Consider the following 10,158-nt stretch of genomic DNA (forward strand, 5'->3'; position numbering starts at 1 on the left):
CATGGAAAAAGAGTGGTTACTGCCTTGTCCCTCTTTGCTACTCTAAGAAGCTAATTCTCAGATGTAACTCTTCCCAGTCTGGCCGCTTAGTCGCCGGAAGATTCCCCAACTGAGGAAGAATAGGATCATCCCATCTATGAGAATCTCTGGGAAAGCTCTTGTCGACTCAATCAATCAATGGAAGAACATCCTCGTCGAGTTCTTACATGCTAGCAGTGATAATCTCCTCTACTGTGAATCAGATTGAAGAAAGACAGCCGAAGCAGAAATGAAAGGTTTTAATACCAAAAACTATGGAGACAGAGGCATGATCCACTAAATGGGTAAGCCCTTGGTTTAAGTCTCGCCTCTCCTTAATGAAAGAGCTGGTTGGTCAAGAGAGAGCTTTGAGTCTTATCATTATTGTTTTGAGTCTGTCTTTGCTTCTCTTCTTCCATGATTCCCTAATGGAAGACTGACCTACTTTTGACACACTGCATATTCACCTTCCCTGAGATCAGAACATTTTTTTTTTTTTTTTACTTTTTATTCAACTCCGACGTGAGAAGATGGTTGGCTTGAAGAATAAGAAGAAGAACTCGTAAGGAATCTCTACATCAGTGCCAACTCATACTTATAGGAATAACGAGAGATTTTTCAAGTTAAATAGTACTACGAATAGAAAAGTACTACACCCTTGATCATGTTTTATGATATGTATTTTTAAAACAAAATGAAATGTATATTTATAAACAGGTTCGTACACATCTTCTTCTGCAGTACCTCCACACTCTTTAGCACGAGATTTTCAGTCTCGCGTGTCGACCATTTCACCACCAAGGCATCTTGAAAGTGAATTATATTCCATGAATATGATATCTATCTAGTGTGATGTATGAAATATATGACAAAGGTGGAGTGTCAGAGTATTTCTATTGCTTGGTCATGTCATATAGGCCCGAGTCGGACATCCAATTACTTTGATTTGAATTATTCGGAGGATGCCTTACTATTATATAAAAAAGATGGACAATCAAACCTATTTCTCGATTCAATAGAAGCCCAAAGAGATGAATAGAGTCCCAAATAACCAGAGATATGTAAAAAACAGGTCCAATTACGCCTATTCCTAATCCTAAATGGAATGTAAGAACGTAGGGATCCATATGTAAACATAGTATCTATTTAAATATGCTCGGATGACCCCTTCTCATAATTAGAATGTATATAACCTAGCCCTATTTCGATATGGCCCGGTATGGAATGAACTTATAATCATGGAATCGACTCGATCATCAGATTATAGATTATAAGTTCATAACCCTAGCTCATTCCCATTTTGGGTGGAACAGATATACTAATTCTTTGATACCAGTTAGTAAGAGGGATCTTGAACTAAGAAATAGATTCTAGAAGCTAAACTAAAAAAGGGTATCCTGAGCAATTTCAATAATCAGGTTCATTGATATTTCTGGTATAGTAGATGCTATCTGGATTTTTCTTTAATTCTAGATGTGGTTTTGGATGATAATTTGATGTATCTTAACTATGATTGGTTTGGTTTTGTGTTTAGGTATTGAATGTCAGGCGAATCAAGCGAGTGCTACTAGTGAGGAATGTACTGTCACCTAGGGTATGCTACTACGCCTCTGAAACCTTAATTTTGATTTTAGTTTTCTTGTTTGAGATGGCTTTGGAGCTCTGTTTTCTATATGTTCTTTACTTTTCTGTGAAATACGTCCAGTTTATCTTTGAATTGTTTATGCATTTTGCAATTGCAGCGGCCTTGAGATATTATTCTCAGTGACTACTGATATTTATTTTAGCCTTGATAGTTCTAGAATATTTATCAGTTCCAGAATATTTTATCTTTGAATTATTTGTGAGTTATTGATATTCAACTTCCAAATATCCCTTTTGATTTTCCTTGTATTAATATACATTAAAACTCATTTTATCAGTTTTTCGTCAAATGTTTCCTTGGGATTTTTGTATTTTTCATTGGCTATGGGAATGAATGGATGATTTGAAAGATAGTGCAAGTTTTTCAACGAAGTTTTGGTTTATGATTCTAGTTCGAACAATGTGGATGATGAGAACATGAAATATCAGTTATCCCTATATGATGCTTTGATGCTGATGATTCATGATCTGACACACTTGATTAAGTAATTTTCAATAGCTTACAAAGAAACTTGTTTTCAAATTATTCAAAGAATTTTCTTTCCTCTAGGTTTTATCTTTTCCCTTAATTTCTTACCTTTCAACCAACCCCAAGGATCAATAATGAAATACCTTAGAGAATCAATTTGCTTGAATAATTTAATTACATGATTGATTAATTGTTTAATTGTCATTTGTTCAATTAACTAATGTGATGATGGTGGAATTAGTTTATGGGCTGCTGATTATCATACTGTATCTAATGGATTGAGTTTCATTAAACAAGAAAATCCACTTCCCTTTTCAAATTAGCAGTTGAAAAGGGAAGTGGATTTTCTTGTGTTGAATGCTTGTCTTTACTGTTTGAATTACGCAAGAGTACGACTTTACTTTTCACATTTCTTAATCCAAAAAGTAATATTAACAAAATATATTCTTTATTTTGGAATGCATTTCCTCGATTTGTAATAATCGCATTGTCATATTAGAAATGAGTATTTTGTTGTCTGAGCATGTTGTTTGTGATGTTCACTTTAGAAAAACTGAGGAGCAGAAGCCCAAAGAGCAGATATTCAAGGCAAACAAGAACAAGCCTGTTATGACAAGTAATAATAACAAAAATATGTAGGTTCTAGGTCATATTGTAGTCAAGTTTGAATTTCTATAATGGAACCAATTTTCATATGCCTTGTATGTTATTACATTCTGCAATTGGAGCCTTTGTGTTTGCAATGACAATGTGTCGATCTTCCCAAGATCTTTCTTATTTGAAACCTAAAGGCATGTTATAATCTAAGCACCTATTTCTTTTATAATTTAGAGTTTTTGTCTCTGGTAAATGCTTTGCTATGGTTGTTGATGGAATGATGAAGCAAAGGTTTGATGTGTTTAATGATTATTCAATGGGGTCGGTTGAGGACTGTAGAAGGAATGATAATTGGAGTGGATTCATCTTTTCCATTCCTTTTTTACTGTTGATTGAATACATGACAAACATAAATATAATTCAAGAAAAAGATAAAAGATATTGGTAGAAATTTTGTTGATATATAAGATTGAAAATGGTATTGTTTATTTGATTGATGAATGTATGTTATTTATATATCAAATGTTGTTGTTGGATCAAAATATAGGAACAGTTATATGTAAAAATGTCAAAATATAGGAACAAGTAGGATATATCTTGACGTTTTTCATTGTCAAGTTAAAAAATTTCTTGACGTTTTTTTCTTGTCAAGAATGCTCATATTCTTAACATTTTAAACATGTCAAGTATCAGCGTTTCTTGACATTTTTTAAATGTCAAGTGTCACTTTTCTTTTACATTTTTAAAATGTCAAGAAAATCCACATTTTTTACACTAGTTTCCTTGACGTTTTTTAAAACATCAATTCTTGACATTTGAAAAACGCCAAGGAACACTGTTTTTGAAGTAGTGTTTCTTACGCTTCATTTCTTTCTTCTCTTAATTCCCCATCTTGCCCTAATCTCCTATGCCTCACTTTCTTCTCCTTGTCCACATTGTTGCTGTCTCTTTCCAACATAAACAACATTTCTTCCTCTGAAACGCTTCCTGTTGTCTTTGTCAAGCATATTCAAGCCTCAACATTTCCGAATCCTACCATACATGATCACATTTCTTTTTCTTCCTAAAATTTATTGTGGTTTTGCTTTAAATTCGGAGAGAATCGGTAAAGGTTATCAGATCAAGAAGAAGAAGTACAAAGGCATGAGAAATTAAATAGCCGCTGTGACTGCAACTTCTTCTCAACACAACCTTCTTCATCCCATGCTAGCACCAAGGCCTATTTTCATATCTATTTCTAGACATTGTTCAGAGCCGGAGAGAAGATAAGAAATTGGGGCCTATGGTTGGACAAAAAGATGTGAAAACTTGCATTTTTTTAAAAAAAATATTGAATCCTTCTTGAGCTTCTACATTTTTTCTCGCCAATTACACTTATGGGTTTTCTTGCCTCCTTCTTCACTTTCAAAGTATTATTATGAATTTATTTCCATCATTCTAGGCTATTTCATTATGCTTGAACGATAGATAAAGAGGATATATGTGACTTTTCCCTTCCCTTCTTATTTTGTCATTTTCTGTTTTTTAAGGGCAAGCTGTACGAGGCCATCGGAAACCCTTAATGTGGGTATTTATTGGGAGCTTTGTTTTTTCATTTAATTTTAGTTTTTTTATACGTTTTGTTTGGCATGTAGGGGAGGTTGTGAGTTTTGTGATATTTCAAATTTATCTTTTTTGAAATGTTTAATTTTCTTGGACTATTTTTATGCTTTCTCTTATGGGTGATTGATTTGCAGCTTTATCATGGCTTGTAGCAGGAACAATTAACTCCAATTGGACAAAGAACGTGGCAATTAATTTGTTTCCACTTCTTGCTTGGTCTGCAATGCTTAGTACAAGTTGATATAGACAACTTATGGGTCATTTGAGCGATCATGATATATAACATACCTAATACGGCAAGTTTATAATACTGACTACATGGTTTCATCATAAATATCCTTCTGTGGCACTTACTGGATTCCAAAATCCTATTTTATCCATTCATTTAATTATTTTGTTGGTTTTATGTTTTGAAACAAAATTGTGTTTGCAGATATCCATGAAACCTTCCTTGAAGTATGTGTGAGTTTTGATATTGGTATTCCAGCTTTTATAAACGGTATAATAGTGAATTTCCTTGTATCTCTTGATTGCAATTTTGTGATGTTCTTTTGTTTCTTCTTGAGATTTGGTCACAATGACATTTCCTCTGGTGCATCTTTTTTCTTTTTTAGTTATTAACAAATCTAGCTTCCATTAGGAACTTTTAATTCTACTGATTAAGGAATGCAAACCTAATGCAATGAGTAGAATCTTGAAAATTCTCTAACAAATTTTACAACTTAGTTTTTTCCTTCCACAAATATATCTATGAGTTGTCCTTATATAAAGAATGTAAGTGACATAATGCATCATGTTGAATTGTAGATTAATCCAAAAGTTATTTTAAAATCAAAGTGTCATAAAATATAGTATCCTAATGTTTCTACTACTACTTTCTTTTTTAACAAAATTGTTCTATATCATATTCTTATTTAGTTGTTAGAATGAATATAAATACTGTATGTGATTCTTTAGGTTATATTTGTTTTTTCTAGGAGAAAAGTTCTATTAGGATTAAAATACATTATAACTTTCATATTTTCTTGGTGAAAGGTTATTGGTTCTTTGGGTTCTTCTTAATTTCCATGGAATAACTTATTTATCCTTGCGTTTCTTATATTTTTGGTGATTTATTGCCAAGCCACTATTTTCTAGGCTGCTTAAGCATGTAATAGTTATCGTTTGCTCTGATTTTTACTATTGATAGTGAAGAAAAACTTCACTTATAGATTTATTTGGGAGTAAAAGGTGGTCATATGGATCAGGTAAGTCAAGATACAAGATGATAGATGTAAACTCATTTCCCATTTCCTGTTTATGTCTGAATTTAATTCTTTCTATCAAGATTAAGTTTCCAAATGAAAGTTTATCTTCTTTGGCATTTTTCCTATGTTTCAATTGTTCATATAAGTGTGGATGACTTTAGGATTTATGCTTAGTATCCTTATAATAGAACATTTATTATTATTTCTCTTTGTTATCTTCTGAATGTGGTTTGAGTCGAATATAAAGCTTGTTTTATATCTCCTTTATTTTTGTTCTATATCTCTACTCCAATAGAATTCTTTAGAAGATTTGTTTTCACTAGATCAAATGTTGGTTATATTGGTATCATTAAGTATTTGTCTGATGAGTTATTTAGAATTTTGGCCGACTAATTGAACTGTTTAGATCAATTCCTTGGATCTTAATTGGTTATATTGGTATCACAGTTGAAGGAGTAATTTCAATCTCACAAAAAACAAGTGTGAGTAGTTCTTGATCTTTTTGGAGTTACTAATTTATGTTATCTTTTCAGAGTTGGTTTAGACGGTTCTCAAAAGAATATTCTTCGACTCTAACAATTCCTGTCAAGCATCAACAAATCCTTTGGAAAGATATTGTTATTAAATTAAGGACCTTGTAATCTTACCAACCTTTTAATAATTCATTTTTAGCAAAGAGCTTGGAATTTACGAGAAAATATATGCCAACTTTAAAGATTTCAAGTGCCTTTTTCTTCAATCTTGTTCATCCCATATCCTTTAATTTGTTGCAAGGCGAAAGCTTTATTAAATTATAAAATAACATGGTATTGAAAGGTATGTGTCTTATGCTCCCTCTAGTTGCTCAATGGCATCTTTCATGAGGACGTGTGGCTTCGATCTATTGATGGAGTTCGCCTTTGCTCGTGGTTCATTAAACTATTCCCCGATTTTTAAGGTTTGCTTCTCTTTTCGTTTTTCATTCGATTATGTTGATGTTCATGATTGAATTTTGATGCATTTTTCTGGTAGGTTTAGGTGATATGATGGTTTTTTTTTTTTTTTTTGAGACTATGAGCTGATTTCTTGACTTGGGATTGGTGGCTCCCAACTTTATTTTGTGGTTGCGTTGTTTGATTAATTATCAAGATGAATTCATTTTATGTTTGTGTTATAAAGAGAGTGATATAAAATGGAGGATATTTGTTGGGATGCTCTGTTGGATCATTTCTATGTGAATAAATTTGGATGCTTAGATGATTAAATCTTTGGTAAATAAAGTTAGCTTCAAATTAAAGGGAAATTGAGGATGATTGAAAATATAGATATTTGACCCGTCATGAAAATATATGGAAAAATAAATTAAACTAAACATGTTCATTGCCACAGGGTGAGTAAACTATAAGCTGAAGCTATATTTGGATTAGTATGAACTTAACTATATTTCTATCTTAAGATCCTGAAGTTCAACCTAGTAAAAAAAAATGTTTTTGTCATTAATTTTAGTAATTCTTTCTCTGGGTGTGAATACATAATTTAGAGAAGGGATTGAAAAATAGATTCTTTGGATTTTAAGTTGTTAGTTGTTATTGGTTGTTCTTAGAATGACTTTTGTTTACTGTAACAATTTAAACTTCATGTTTGCTTCCAATTTCATCTTGATGAGTTTTAGTCGTGTCAAGATTCTTTTTTTCCTCCAAAGAAAAATTTTGAACTTTTTATCTTATATTATTTTTATTTAGTGACTTTTAAAATTTTGAACTTTTTACCGTTTATGTAAGACATGTATATCTCATGATCGATTTTCAAAAAAATTTGGATATTGGAGGATTGTTCATTTTATTTTGTTATGAGCTTTGGGGATTTTGTCATAAGTCTATTAAACTAACAACTGTTGTAGACTTTTTTATAATTATTATTATTTTTGTACAAACACATTTGATTAAGGAATTTGAGTTCAATTTAAAAGTAAATATATGTTCCTTTTACAGCAGCTAATCATAAAAGATGACTGGTCAGACAACAGAATGTGAAGACTAAATACTGTAATGTAAAGAAACTAGAGATGTTATTTTACTTTTTTGTGTACACTAGAAGAAATTCGGGCTTTAATATCAGTTTTAAACTGACATTAAAGATAGTGTTATTAAAGCCCTTTAATGTCGGAAGGGCTTCAATAACACAGCCTTCAATGTCTGTTGCAACCGACATTAAAGGTTTTTAGTGAAATTTTCAACCGACATTAAAGATTTTTAATGTCGGTTGCAATCGACATTAAGACCTTCAGTGTAATTTTCAACCGTCATTAAAGGTCTTTAATGTTGGTTGCAACTTCCATATGAAAAGAGGCTGATGGCTAGGCGAACACACCTAATCTGGCTACGGAACGAACGAAGAACGACGACAGAACAAACAATAAACGGCGGCGGAACAAATGATGAACGACGATGGAACGAACGTCGAATGATGACGGCGACAGATCTGGAAACACGTGAACGACGGCGGCAGATCTGGAGACACGCGAACAAAACGAACAGCAGATCCGACGAACGAAAGATCTGAAGACATGCGAACTACGATGAAATGAGCAGTAGATCCGAAGAAATGACTAGCAAATCCACTTTGGAAGAGAGGAGTGAGAAACAAAATGAGCAGCAGATATGGGTTTAGAAGAGAGAAGTGAGAAAGAATAGGGTTTGAAGAGGGAAGTGAGAATGAGAGGAAAAAGAAAATAGAGGGAGAATGAAGAGCGAAATGAAAAAAAGGGGGGGAAATAGAAAGTTAGAGGAAAAAGTGAAGTGGATCTTTAATGTCAGTTTAAAATCGACAATAAAGCTACCTCTAAAATGTCAGTTTTAAACCGACATTAAAGATCCGCTTTAAAAAAAAAAACAAAGCCGACATTATACATCCGATTTCATTTTTTTCAACCGACATTAAAACCCAAAATTCTTGTAGTGGTACGATAATGTAATTTGGAGTATTGTAGTGATCAGAGAATCATATTACGAATGATGTATATGTTTATACTTTTATTTTAATGTAAATGCACTTAATTGCTTCAGTGGTTTATATAATTGAAATTAATTTTATAAATATTTGAGACAATTTGTTTTTCTTATATATGTATGTGTATATAAGCTATAACAACAATATGTGACTTGAAAGTAGTAAAAATTCAAACCAAAAAAATTTGCTACTAAAAGTTGCTTAATTACTATCCATAATAATAGCTACCATAATGAGGTTTAAAAATGCTATAAAAAGGTCAATCATAGTATTTTTGTAATGTTATGAATAGGTTCCATAATATTAAATTTATGCAATAAAAAATAATTCTTTTATAGCTTATTTGATAGCATTGGAAAAATGCTATTAAAAGTGGAAAACTTTCAATGGCATTGATTGTGACATCTTTAAAATATTATGGAAATGCTTTTACAACGTTTTTACAACATTGTACAAAACGCTATTGAAAGTCTTTTATAGCAGTTTTGTGCAGCTATCAAAACTGCTATAAAAGACTTTCCATAGCGTTTTTTCATGCCATGAAAAATTTTCACAATAGTAATTTTGTGCTATCAGAAATGAACTTAATATAGACTTTGTTATAGTAGTGAAAGAACACTATGAAAAGTCAAGGACTTTCAATAACATGGGCTATGATTGCATTTCGAAAATATTATGGAATGTCTACGATAGCGTTTTTCTTAATGTTATTGTAAGTGATATTTGTTGTAGTGACATTGAGAGTTAGAGAGAAGCTTAATGAGAAAGTTGAAAGAAACTCCAAAATTAGACAGAAGAGTAGAAAAAATAACGTGAAAGCAGACAAGTTTAGAGCAATGTTAACTAGAATGTAGTTTTTCAAAATCCTCGAATTGTGAGACTAGAATCCAACTAGAGTACGGGTGTTTTCCCATATTTGAGAGATGCTACATGAACCATCGTTAAAGGTGCGATTGTTTCATTCGATCCAAATTGACCCGTAGATAGCTATGGAAGTATTGAAAAGGACTATATTTCCTTGGGTATTGAGGTTTAGATGAAATACTTGTTCCAACCAATAAAAGATTGAGACCAACAATAGACTAAAGATTGTTCTATAGAACTCTTGCAAGGGCATTGAGTGAAAATATGATGTAACATCCTGAGTTTTAGATAAATTAAAATAATTATATCAAATTAATGGATTTTATTTTCCTTTAGTTTTATATGTTTGGAACCAACTTTGAGTTATTGGTTATTTAAATTTATTTGATAATAGATTTGGAGATTCTAGAATTAGTTTGTTAGAAGATTTGAAATATTGGATTATCTGAAGTACTTTGGAATTTGTTTTCCCTTAATTTTTGAAGTTTGAGCCGAAATTTATTTAATTAGAAGAAGATAATTAGTTTATCTTAGGCTCCCTTCACAGATCATCCACAACTTGCACCAAATTATGTAAGACATTTTTAAGAAAAAAATTTAAAGTCTTCATTTGGTCGATTCTCCACAATGATTTAAACACCATCGACAAAATACAAAAAAGGGACTCAAATATCATGCTCAGCCTTAAATAGGTGTACTATTTGTGAGAAAGCTGCTGAATCTGCTAAT

The 10,158-nt window shown here is 31.8% G+C and overlaps 1 long non-coding RNA gene and 1 other non-coding gene across 2 annotated transcripts; both read left to right on the plus strand.

Annotated features, from left to right (window-relative positions):
* Window positions 1-2,060: 2,060 nt before the first annotated feature.
* LOC120092270 (small nucleolar RNA R38) lies at window positions 2,061-2,141 on the plus strand. Its single transcript, XR_005485980.1, has one exon. It is a non-coding gene; the product is annotated as a small nucleolar RNA R38 (small nucleolar RNA).
* Window positions 2,142-3,634: 1,493 nt separating this feature from the next.
* Window positions 3,635-8,652, plus strand: LOC150032358 (uncharacterized). The gene is made up of 2 exons (XR_016524677.1): window positions 3,635-6,514; window positions 7,548-8,652. It is a non-coding gene; the product is annotated as an uncharacterized LOC150032358 (long non-coding RNA).
* Window positions 8,653-10,158: the final 1,506 nt, after the last annotated feature.

This window comes from Benincasa hispida, chromosome 11, assembly GCF_027475165.1.
Source record: "Benincasa hispida cultivar pf3 chromosome 11, pf3_genome.v1.1, whole genome shotgun sequence".
Lineage (NCBI taxonomy): Eukaryota > Viridiplantae > Streptophyta > Magnoliopsida > Cucurbitales > Cucurbitaceae > Benincasa > Benincasa hispida.